Below are 13,353 nucleotides of genomic sequence, written 5' to 3'. Positions count from 1 at the left end.
GTCTCTTTTAATGCACAGCATAGGACACATAATAAGTACACTATCTGGAGTACAGGGCAGGCAAGTGGGGGATTTTATGTTGGTGAATAACTCCTCTGGCAGGGGGCTCCCCTCGTCTCTTTTAATGCACAGCATAGGACACATAATAAGTACACTATCTGGAGTACAGGGCAGGCGAGTGGGGGATTTTATGTTGGTGGATAACTCCTCTGGCAGGGAGCTCCCCTCCTCTCTTTTAATGCACAGCATAGGACACATAATAAGTCCACTATCTGGAGTACAGGGCAGGCGAGTGGGGGATCTTATGTTGGTGGATAACTCCTCTGGCAGGGGGCTCCCCTCGTCTCTTTTAATAAACAGCATAGGACACATAATAAGTCCACTATCTGGAGTACAGGGCAGGCGAGTGGGGGATCTTATGTTGGTGGATAACTCCTCTGGCAGGGGGCTCCCCTCGTCTCTTTTAATGCACAGCATAGGACACATAATAAGTACACTATCTGGAGTACAGGGCAGGCAAGTGGGGGATCTTATGTTGGTGGATTACTCCTCTGGCAGGGGGCTCCCCTCGTCTCTTTTAATGCACAGCATAGGACACATAATAAGTACACTATCTTGAGTACAGGGCAGGCGAGTGGGGGATCTTATGTTGGTGGATAACTCCTCTGGCAGGGGGCTCCCCTCGTCTCTTTTAATGCACAGCATAGGGCACATAATAAGTACACTATCTGGAGTACAGGGCAGGCAAGTGGGGGATCTTATGTTGGTGGATAACTCCTCTGGCAGGGGGCTCCCCTCGTCTCTTTTAATGCACAGCATAGGACACATAATAAGTACACTATCTGGAGTACAGGGCAGGCGAGTGGGGGATCTTATGTTGGTGGATAACTCCTCTGGCAGGGGGCTCCCCTCGTCTCTTTTAATGCACAGCATAGGACACATAATAAGTACACTATCTGGAGTACAGGGCAGGCAAGTGGGGGGTCTTATGTTGGTGGATAACTCCTCTGGCAGGGGGCTCCCCTCGTCTCTTTTAATGCACAGCATAGGACACATAATAAGTACACTATCTGGAGTACAGGGCAGGCGAGTGGGGGATCTTATGTTGGTGGATAACTCCTCTGGCAGGGGGCTCCCCTCGTCTCTTTTAATGCACAGCATAGGACACATAATAAGTACACTATCTGGAGTACAGGGCAGGCAAGTGGGGGATCTTATGTTGGTGGATAACTCCTCTGGCAGGGGGCTCCCCTCCTCTCTTTTAATGCACAGCATAGGACACATAATAAGTACACTATCTGGAGTACAGGGCAGGCAAGTGGGGGATCTTATGTTGGTGGATAACTCCTCTGGCAGGGGGCTCCCCTCCTCTCTTTTAATGCACAGCATAGGACACATAATAAGTCCACTATCTGGAGTACAGGGCAGGCCAGTGGGGGATCTTATGTTGGTGGATAACTCCTCTGGCAGGGGGCTCCCCTCGTCTCTTTTAATGCACAGCATAGGACACATAATAAGTACACTATCTTGAGTACAGGGCAGGCGAGTGGGGGATCTTATGTTGGTGGATAACTCCTCTGGCAGGGGGCTCCCCTCGTCTCTTTTAATGCACAGCATAGGACACATAATAAGTCCACTATCTGGAGTACAGGGCAGGCGAGTGGGGGATCTTATGTTGGTGGATAACTCCTCTGGCAGGGGGCTCCCCTCGTCTCTTTTAATGCACAGCATAGGACACATAATAAGTACACTATCTGGAGTACAGGGCAGGCCAGTGGGGGATCTTATGTTGGTGGATAACTCCTCTGGCAGGGGGCTCCCCTCGTCTCTTTTAATGCACAGCATAGGACACATAATAAGTACACTATCTGGAGTACAGGGCAGGCAAGTGGGGGATCTTATGTTGGTGGATAACTCCTCTGGCAGGGGGCTCCCCTCGTCTCTTTTAATGCACAGCATAGGACACATAATAAGTACACTATCTGGAGTACAGGGCAGGCAAGTGGGGGATCTTATGTTGGTGGATAACTCCTCTGGCAGGGGGCTCCCCTCCTCTCTTTTAATGCACAGCATAGGACACATAATAAGTACACTATCTGGAGTACAGGGCAGGCGAGTGGGGGATCTTATGTTGGTGGATAACTCCTCTGGCAGGGGGCTCCCCTCGTCTCTTTTAATAAACAGCATAGGACACATAATAAGTCCACTATCTGGAGTACAGGGCAGGCGAGTGGGGGATCTTATGTTGGTGGATAACTCCTCTGGCAGGGGGCTCCCCTCGTCTCTTTTAATGCACAGCATAGGACACATAATAAGTACACTATCTGGAGTACAGGGCAGGCGAGTGGGGGATCTTATGTTGGTGGATAACTCCTCTGGCAGGGGGCTCCCCTCGTCTCTTTTAATGCACAGCATAGGACACATAATAAGTCCACTATCTGGAGTACAGGGCAGGCGAGTGGGGGATCTTATGTTGGTGGATATCTCCTCTGGCAGGGGGCTCCCCTCGTCTCTTTTAATGCACAGCATAGGATACATAATAAGTACACTATCTGGAGTACAGGGCAGGCGAGTGGGGGATCTTATGTTGGTGGATAACTCCTCTGGCAGGGGGCTCCCCTCGTCTCTTTTAATGCACAGCATAGGACACATAATAAGTACACTATCTTGAGTACAGGGCAGGCAAGTGGGGATCTTATGTTGGTGGATAACTCCTCTGGCAGGGGGCTCCCCTCGTCTCTTTTAATGCACAGCATAGGACACATAATAAGTACACTATCTGGAGTACAGGGCAGGCCAGTGGGGGATCTTATGTTGGTGGATAACTCCTCTGGCAGGGAGCTCCCCTCGTCTCTTTTAATGCACAGCATAGGATACATAATAAGTACACTATCTGGAGTACAGGGCAGGCGAGTGGCGGATCTTATGTTGGTGGATAACTCCTCTGGCAGGGGGCTCCCCTCGTCTCTTTTAATGCACAGCATAGGACACATAATAAGTACACTATCTGGAGTACAGGGCAGGCCAGTGGGGGATCTTATGTTGGTGGATAACTCCTCTGGCAGGGGGCTCCCCTCGTCTCTTTTAATGCACAGCATAGGACACATAATAAGTCCACTATCTGGAGTACAGGGCAGGCAAGTGGGGGATCTTATGTTGGTGGATAACTCCTCTGGCAGGGGGCTCCCCTCGTCTCTTTTAATGCACAGCATAGGACACATAATAAGTACACTATCTGGAGTACAGGGCAGGCAAGTGGGGGATCTTATGTTGGTGGATAACTCCTCTGGCAGGGGGCTCCCCTCCTCTCTTTTAATGCACAGCATAGGACACATAATAAGTCCACTATCTGGAGTACAGGGCAGGCAAGTGGGGGATCTTATGTTGGTGGATAACTCCTCTGGCAGGGGGCTCCCCTCGTCTCTTTTAATGCACAGCATAGGACACATAATAAGTACACTATCTGGAGTACAGGGCAGGCGAGTGGGGGATCTTATGTTGGTGGATAACTCCTCTGGCAGGGGGCTCCCCTCGTCTCTTTTAATGCACAGCATAGGACACATAATAAGTACTCTATCTGGAGTACAGGGCAGGCGAGTGGGGGGTCTTATGTTGGTGGATAACTCCTCTGGCAGGGGGCTCCCCTCGTCTCTTTTAATGCACAGCATAGGACACATAATAAGTACACTATCTGGAGTACAGGGCAGGCGAGTGGGGGATCTTATGTTGGTGGATAACTCCTCTGGCAGGGGGCTCCCCTCGTCTCTTTTAATAAACAGCATAGGACACATAATAAGTACACTATCTGGAGTACAGGGCAGGCGAGTGGGGGATCTTATGTTGGTGGATAACTCCTCTGGCAGGGGGCTCCCCTCGTCTCTTTTAATGCACAGCATAGGACACATAATAAGTACACTATCTGGAGTACAGGGCAGGCAAGTGGGAGATCTTATGTTGGTGGATAACTCCTCTGGCAGGGGGCTCCCCTCGTCTCTTTTAATGCACAGCATAGGACACATAATAAGTCCACTATCTGGAGTACAGGGCAGGCGAGTGGGGGATCTTATGTTGGTGGATAACTCTTCTGGCAGGGGGCTCCCCTCCTCTCTTTTAATGCACAGCATAGGACACATAATAAGTACACTATCTGGAGTACAGGGCAGGCAAGTGGGGGATCTTATGTTGGTGGATAACTCCTCTGGCAGGGGGCTCCCCTCGTCTCTTTTAATGCACAGCATAGGACACATAATAAGTACACTATCTGGAGTACAGGGCAGGCAAGTGGGGGATCTTATGTTGGTGGATAACTCCTCTGGCAGGGGGCTCCCCTCGTCTCTTTTAATGCACAGCATAGGACACATAATAAGTACACTATCTGGAGTACAGGGCAGGCGAGTGGGGGATCTTATGTTGGTGGATAACTCCTCTGGCAGGGGGCTCCCCTCGTCTCTTTTAATGCACAGCATAGGACACATAATAAGTACACTATCTGGAGTACAGGGCAGGCAAGTGGGGGATCTTATGTTGGTGGATAACTCCTCTGGCAGGGGGCTCCCCTCGTCTCTTTTAATGCACAGCATAGGACACATAATAAGTACACTATCTGGAGTACAGGGCAGGCGAGTGGGGGATCTTATGTTGGTGGATAACTCCTCTGGCAGGGGGCTCCCCTCGTCTCTTTTAATGCACAGCATAGGACACATAATAAGTACTCTATCTGGAGTACAGGGCAGGCGAGTGGGGGGTCTTATGTTGGTGGATAACTCCTCTGGCAGGGGGCTCCCCTCGTCTCTTTTAATGCACAGCATAGGACACATAATAAGTACACTATCTTGAGTACAGGGCAGGCGAGTGGGGGATCTTATGTTGGTGGATAACTCCTCTGGCAGGGGGCTCCCCTCGTCTCTTTTAATGCACAGCATAGGACACATAATAAGTACACTATCTTGAGTACAGGGCAGGCAAGTGGGGATCTTATGTTGGTGGATAACTCCTCTGGCAGGGGGCTCCCCTCGTCTCTTTTAATGCACAGCATAGGACACATAATAAGTCCACTATCTGGAGTACAGGGCAGGCAAGTGGGGGATCTTATGTTGGTGGATAACTCCTCTGGCAGGGGGCTCCCCTCGTCTCTTTTAATGCACAGCATAGGACACATAATAAGTACACTATCTGGAGTACAGGGCAGGCAAGTGGGGGATCTTATGTTGGTGGATAACTCCTCTGGCAGGGGGCTCCCCTCCTCTCTTTTAATGCACAGCATAGGACACATAATAAGTACACTATCTGGAGTACAGGGCAGGCAAGTGGGGGATCTTATGTTGGTGGATAACTCCTCTGGCAGGGGGCTCACCTCGTCTCTTTTAATGCACAGCATAGGACACATAATAAGTCCACTATCTGGAGTACAGGGCAGGCGAGTGGGGGATCTTATGTTGGTGGATAACTCCTCTGGCAGGGGGCTCCCCTCGTCTCTTTTAATGCACAGCATAGGACACATAATAAGTACTCTATCTGGAGTACAGGGCAGGCGAGTGGGGGGTCTTATGTTGGTGGATAACTCCTCTGGCAGGGGGCTCCCCTCGTCTCTTTTAATGCACAGCATAGGACACATAATAAGTACACTATCTGGAGTACAGGGCAGGCGAGTGGGGGATCTTATGTTGGTGGATAACTCCTCTGGCAGGGGGCTCCCCTCGTCTCTTTTAATAAACAGCATAGGACACATAATAAGTACACTATCTGGAGTACAGGGCAGGCGAGTGGGGGATCTTATGTTGGTGGATAACTCCTCTGGCAGGGGGCTCCCCTCGTCTCTTTTTAATGCACAGCATAGGACACATAATAAGTACACTATCTGGAGTACAGGGCAGGCAAGTGGGGGATCTTATGTTGGTGGATAACTCCTCTGGCAGGGGGCTCCCCTCCTCTCTTTTAATGCACAGCATAGGACACATAATAAGTACACTATCTGGAGTACAGGGCAGGCAAGTGGGGGATCTTATGTTGGTGGATAACTCCTCTGGCAGGGGGCTCCCCTCCTCTCTTTTAATGCACAGCATAGGACACATAATAAGTACACTATCTGGAGTACAGGGCAGGCAAGTGGGGGATCTTATGTTGGTGGATAACTCCTCTGGCAGGGGGCTCCCCTCCTCTCTTTTAATGCACAGCATAGGACACATAATAAGTACACTATCTGGAGTACAGGGCAGGCAAGTGGGGGATCTTATGTTGGTGGATAACTCCTCTGGCAGGGAGCTCCCCTCGTCTCTTTTAATGCACAGCATAGGACACATAATAAGTACACTATCTGGAGTACAGGGCAGGCAAGTGGGGGATCTTATGTTGGTGGATAACTCCTCTGGCAGGGAGCTCCCCTCCTCTCTTTTAATGCACAGCATAGGACACATAATAAGTACACTATCTGGAGTACAGGGCAGGCAAGTGGGGGATCTTATGTTGGTGGATAACTCCTCTGGCAGGGGGCTCCCCTCCTCTCTTTTAATGCACAGCATAGGACACATAATAAGTACACTATCTGGAGTACAGGGCAGGCAAGTGGGGGATCTTATGTTGGTGGATAACTCCTCTGGCAGGGGGCTCCCCTCCTCTCTTTTAATGCACAGCATAGGACACATAATAAGTACACTATCTGGAGTACAGGGCAGGCAAGTGGGGGATCTTATGTTGGTGGATAACTCCTCTGGCAGGGGGCTCCCCTCGTCTCTTTTAATGCACAGCATAGGACACATAATAAGTACACTATCTGGAGTACAGGGCAGGCAAGTGGGGGATCTTATGTTGGTGGATAACTCCTCTGGCAGGGGGCTCCCCTCCTCTCTTTTAATGCACAGCATAGGACACATAATAAGTACACTATCTGGAGTACAGGGCAGGCGAGTGGGGGATCTTATGTTGGTGGATAACTCCTCTGGCAGGGAGCTCCCCTCCTCTCTTTTAATGCACAGCATAGGACACATAATAAGTACACTATCTGGAGTACAGGGCAGGCAAGTGGGGGATCTTATGTTGGTGGATAACTCCTCTGGCAGGGAGCTCCCCTCGTCTCTTTTAATGCACAGCATAGGACACATAATAAGTACACTATCTGGAGTACAGGGCAGGCAAGTGGGGGATCTTATGTTGGTGGATAACTCCTCTGGCAGGGGGCTCCCCTCGTCTCTTTTAATGCACAGCATAGGACACATAATAAGTACACTATCTGGAGTACAGGGCAGGCAAGTGGGGGATCTTATGTTGGTGGATAACTCCTCTGGCAGGGAGCTCCCCTCGTCTCTTTTAATGCACAGCATAGGACACATAATAAGTACACTATCTGGAGTACAGGGCAGGCAAGTGGGGGATCTTATGTTGGTGGATAACTCCTCTGGCAGGGAGCTCCCCTCGTCTCTTTTAATGCACAGCATAGGACACATAATAAGTACACTATCTGGAGTACAGGGCAGGCAAGTGGGGGATCTTATGTTGGTGGATAACTCCTCTGGCAGGGAGCTCCCCTCGTCTCTTTTAATGCACAGCATAGGACACATAATAAGTACACTATCTGGAGTACAGGGCAGGCGAGTGGGGGATCTTATGTTGGTGGATAACTCCTCTGGCAGGGGGCTCCCTTCCTCTCTTTTAATGCACAGCATAGGACACATAATAAGTACACTATCTGGAGTACAGGGCAGGCAAGTGGGGGATCTTATGTTGGTGGATAACTCCTCTGGCAGGGGGCTCCCCTCGTCTCTTTTAATGCACAGCATAGGACACATAATAAGTACACTATCTGGAGTACAGGGCAGGCGAGTGGGGGATCTTATGTTGGTGGATAACTCCTCTGGCCGGGGGCTCCCCTCCTCTCTTTTAATGCACAGCATAGGACACATAATAAGTACACTATCTGGAGTACAGGGCAGGCCAGTGGGGGATCTTATGTTGGTGGATAACTCCTCTGGCAGGGAGCTCCCCTCCTCTCTTTTAATGCACAGCATAGGACACATAATAAGTACACTATCTGGAGTACAGGGCAGGCAAGTGGGGGATCTTATGTTGGTGGATAACTCCTCTGGCAGGGGGCTCCCCTCGTCTCTTTTAATGCACAGCATAGGACACATAATAAGTACACTATCTGGAGTACAGGGCAGGCAAGTGGGGGATCTTATGTTGGTGGATAACTCCTCTGGCAGGGGGCTCCCCTCGTCTCTTTTAATGCACAGCATAGGACACATAATAAGTCCACTATCTGGAGTACAGGGCAGGCAAGTGGGGGATCTTATGTTGGTGGATAACTCCTCTGGCAGGGGGCTCCCCTCCTCTCTTTTAATGCACAGCATAGGACACATAATAAGTACACTATCTGGAGTACAGGGCAGGCAAGTGGGGGATCTTATGTTGGTGGATAACTCCTCTGGCAGGGGGCTCCCCTCCTCTCTTTTAATGCACAGCATAGGACACATAATAAGTACACTATCTGGAGTACAGGGCAGGCAAGTGGGGGATCTTATGTTGGTGGATAACTCCTCTGGCAGGGGGCTCCCCTCCTCTCTTTTAATGCACAGCATAGGACACATAATAAGTACACTATCTGGAGTACAGGGCAGGCAAGTGGGGGATCTTATGTTGGTGGATAACTCCTCTGGCAGGGAGCTCCCCTCGTCTCTTTTAATGCACAGCATAGGACACATAATAAGTACACTATCTGGAGTACAGGGCAGGCAAGTGGGGGATCTTATGTTGGTGGATAACTCCTCTGGCAGGGAGCTCCCCTCCTCTCTTTTAATGCACAGCATAGGACACATAATAAGTACACTATCTGGAGTACAGGGCAGGCAAGTGGGGGATCTTATGTTGGTGGATAACTCCTCTGGCAGGGGGCTCCCCTCCTCTCTTTTAATGCACAGCATAGGACACATAATAAGTACACTATCTGGAGTACAGGGCAGGCAAGTGGGGGATCTTATGTTGGTGGATAACTCCTCTGGCAGGGGGCTCCCCTCCTCTCTTTTAATGCACAGCATAGGACACATAATAAGTACACTATCTGGAGTACAGGGCAGGCAAGTGGGGGATCTTATGTTGGTGGATAACTCCTCTGGCAGGGGGCTCCCCTCGTCTCTTTTAATGCACAGCATAGGACACATAATAAGTACACTATCTGGAGTACAGGGCAGGCAAGTGGGGGATCTTATGTTGGTGGATAACTCCTCTGGCAGGGGGCTCCCCTCCTCTCTTTTAATGCACAGCATAGGACACATAATAAGTACACTATCTGGAGTACAGGGCAGGCGAGTGGGGGATCTTATGTTGGTGGATAACTCCTCTGGCAGGGAGCTCCCCTCCTCTCTTTTAATGCACAGCATAGGACACATAATAAGTACACTATCTGGAGTACAGGGCAGGCAAGTGGGGGATCTTATGTTGGTGGATAACTCCTCTGGCAGGGAGCTCCCCTCGTCTCTTTTAATGCACAGCATAGGACACATAATAAGTACACTATCTGGAGTACAGGGCAGGCAAGTGGGGGATCTTATGTTGGTGGATAACTCCTCTGGCAGGGGGCTCCCCTCGTCTCTTTTAATGCACAGCATAGGACACATAATAAGTACACTATCTGGAGTACAGGGCAGGCAAGTGGGGGATCTTATGTTGGTGGATAACTCCTCTGGCAGGGAGCTCCCCTCGTCTCTTTTAATGCACAGCATAGGACACATAATAAGTACACTATCTGGAGTACAGGGCAGGCAAGTGGGGGATCTTATGTTGGTGGATAACTCCTCTGGCAGGGAGCTCCCCTCGTCTCTTTTAATGCACAGCATAGGACACATAATAAGTACACTATCTGGAGTACAGGGCAGGCAAGTGGGGGATCTTATGTTGGTGGATAACTCCTCTGGCAGGGGGCTCCCCTCCTCTCTTTTAATGCACAGCATAGGACACATAATAAGTACACTATCTGGAGTACAGGGCAGGCAAGTGGGGGATCTTATGTTGGTGGATAACTCCTCTGGCAGGGGGCTCCCCTCCTCTCTTTTAATGCACAGCATAGGACACATAATAAGTACACTATCTGGAGTACAGGGCAGGCAAGTGGGGGATCTTATGTTGGTGGATAACTCCTCTGGCAGGGAGCTCCCCTCGTCTCTTTTAATGCACAGCATAGGACACATAATAAGTACACTATCTGGAGTACAGGGCAGGCAAGTGGGGGATCTTATGTTGGTGGATAACTCCTCTGGCAGGGAGCTCCCCTCCTCTCTTTTAATGCACAGCATAGGACACATAATAAGTACACTATCTGGAGTACAGGGCAGGCAAGTGGGGGATCTTATGTTGGTGGATAACTCCTCTGGCAGGGGGCTCCCCTCCTCTCTTTTAATGCACAGCATAGGACACATAATAAGTACACTATCTGGAGTACAGGGCAGGCAAGTGGGGGATCTTATGTTGGTGGATAACTCCTCTGGCAGGGGGCTCCCCTCCTCTCTTTTAATGCACAGCATAGGACACATAATAAGTACACTATCTGGAGTACAGGGCAGGCAAGTGGGGGATCTTATGTTGGTGGATAACTCCTCTGGCAGGGGGCTCCCCTCGTCTCTTTTAATGCACAGCATAGGACACATAATAAGTACACTATCTGGAGTACAGGGCAGGCAAGTGGGGGATCTTATGTTGGTGGATAACTCCTCTGGCAGGGGGCTCCCCTCCTCTCTTTTAATGCACAGCATAGGACACATAATAAGTACACTATCTGGAGTACAGGGCAGGCGAGTGGGGGATCTTATGTTGGTGGATAACTCCTCTGGCAGGGAGCTCCCCTCCTCTCTTTTAATGCACAGCATAGGACACATAATAAGTACACTATCTGGAGTACAGGGCAGGCAAGTGGGGGATCTTATGTTGGTGGATAACTCCTCTGGCAGGGAGCTCCCCTCGTCTCTTTTAATGCACAGCATAGGACACATAATAAGTACACTATCTGGAGTACAGGGCAGGCAAGTGGGGGATCTTATGTTGGTGGATAACTCCTCTGGCAGGGGGCTCCCCTCGTCTCTTTTAATGCACAGCATAGGACACATAATAAGTACACTATCTGGAGTACAGGGCAGGCAAGTGGGGGATCTTATGTTGGTGGATAACTCCTCTGGCAGGGAGCTCCCCTCGTCTCTTTTAATGCACAGCATAGGACACATAATAAGTACACTATCTGGAGTACAGGGCAGGCAAGTGGGGGATCTTATGTTGGTGGATAACTCCTCTGGCAGGGAGCTCCCCTCGTCTCTTTTAATGCACAGCATAGGACACATAATAAGTACACTATCTGGAGTACAGGGCAGGCAAGTGGGGGATCTTATGTTGGTGGATAACTCCTCTGGCAGGGAGCTCCCCTCGTCTCTTTTAATGCACAGCATAGGACACATAATAAGTACACTATCTGGAGTACAGGGCAGGCGAGTGGGGGATCTTATGTTGGTGGATAACTCCTCTGGCAGGGGGCTCCCTTCCTCTCTTTTAATGCACAGCATAGGACACATAATAAGTACACTATCTGGAGTACAGGGCAGGCAAGTGGGGGATCTTATGTTGGTGGATAACTCCTCTGGCAGGGGGCTCCCCTCGTCTCTTTTAATGCACAGCATAGGACACATAATAAGTACACTATCTGGAGTACAGGGCAGGCGAGTGGGGGATCTTATGTTGGTGGATAACTCCTCTGGCCGGGGGCTCCCCTCCTCTCTTTTAATGCACAGCATAGGACACATAATAAGTACACTATCTGGAGTACAGGGCAGGCCAGTGGGGGATCTTATGTTGGTGGATAACTCCTCTGGCAGGGAGCTCCCCTCCTCTCTTTTAATGCACAGCATAGGACACATAATAAGTACACTATCTGGAGTACAGGGCAGGCGAGTGGGGGATCTTATGTTGGTGGATAACTCCTCTGGCAGGGGGCTCCCTTCCTCTCTTTTAATGCACAGCATAGGACACATAATAAGTACACTATCTGGAGTACAGGGCAGGCAAGTGGGGGATCTTATGTTGGTGGATAACTCCTCTGGCAGGGGGCTCCCCTCGTCTCTTTTAATGCACAGCATAGGACACATAATAAGTACACTATCTGGAGTACAGGGCAGGCAAGTGGGGGATCTTATGTTGGTGGATAACTCCTCTGGCAGGGGGCTCCCCTCGTCTCTTTTAATGCACAGCATAGGACACATAATAAGTCCACTATCTGGAGTACAGGGCAGGCAAGTGGGGGATCTTATGTTGGTGGATAACTCCTCTGGCAGGGGGCTCCCCTCCTCTCTTTTAATGCACAGCATAGGACACATAATAAGGGTGGTCCTCAGGTCCTGTTGATCAGGGGAAGTAGCTCCACAGCCACAGATCCACTATTAACCACTAATATCACAGTCAAAATGAAAGCTTGTTCCCATAGGCACCATAAACTGTTAATAATGTTTAGACAAAAGTGTATATTATATATACTATTATATGTATAGTATTTATATAGGTGTGTGTGTGTGTGTGTGTGTGTGTGTGTGTGTGTGTGTGTGTGTGTGTGTGTGTGTGTGTGTGTGTGTGTGTGTGTGTGTGTGTGTGTGTGTGTGTGTGTGTGTGTGATGGATATGTATGTATTTTGGGTATATGCATGTGTGTATGTATGTGATTGTGTGTGTATGTGTATATGTATATATATAGATTGTATATATATATATATATATATATATATATATATATATATATATATATATATATCTATATATAGATATATATAGATATATATACAGTATATGTATATATATATGTATATATATATATAAATTGTATATATGTGTGTGTATATGTGTGTGTATCTATGTAAGTGTGTGTGAATTTAAATGTATTTTATATAGACAATATATAGCAGCAACCACTGAATTGAATTATAGTATATATATTATTGTATTATATATTGTATATATATATATATTGTATATGTATAGGGGTGGGACCTAATAAGTTTACTTCTTCCCACTCCCTTTTGAGCCAATCTTGACATCTACAAAAGATTAGTCACATGTAATGTTTTCAATGTAGGTGTACAAATAATGTATCTATATATTTCTTTTGTATTTTATGTCATTCTCTTGTTTTGTTTGCATGGCTCAAAATAAACCCATTCATTCATTCATTCATTCATTCATTCATGTTTAGTGTATTTATAGTAAATATATGTTTAGTTTATTAAAATTAAATACATGTTTTTTGTATTAATATTAAATACATGTTTAGTGTATAAATATTAAATATATGTTTAGTGTATAAATATTAAATACATGTTTAGTGTATAAATATTAAATA

The sequence above is a fragment of the Nerophis ophidion genome, unplaced genomic scaffold (genome assembly GCF_033978795.1).
Source record: "Nerophis ophidion isolate RoL-2023_Sa unplaced genomic scaffold, RoL_Noph_v1.0 HiC_scaffold_77, whole genome shotgun sequence".
Lineage (NCBI taxonomy): Eukaryota > Metazoa > Chordata > Actinopteri > Syngnathiformes > Syngnathidae > Nerophis > Nerophis ophidion.
This window is presented reverse-complemented; position numbering follows the sequence as displayed.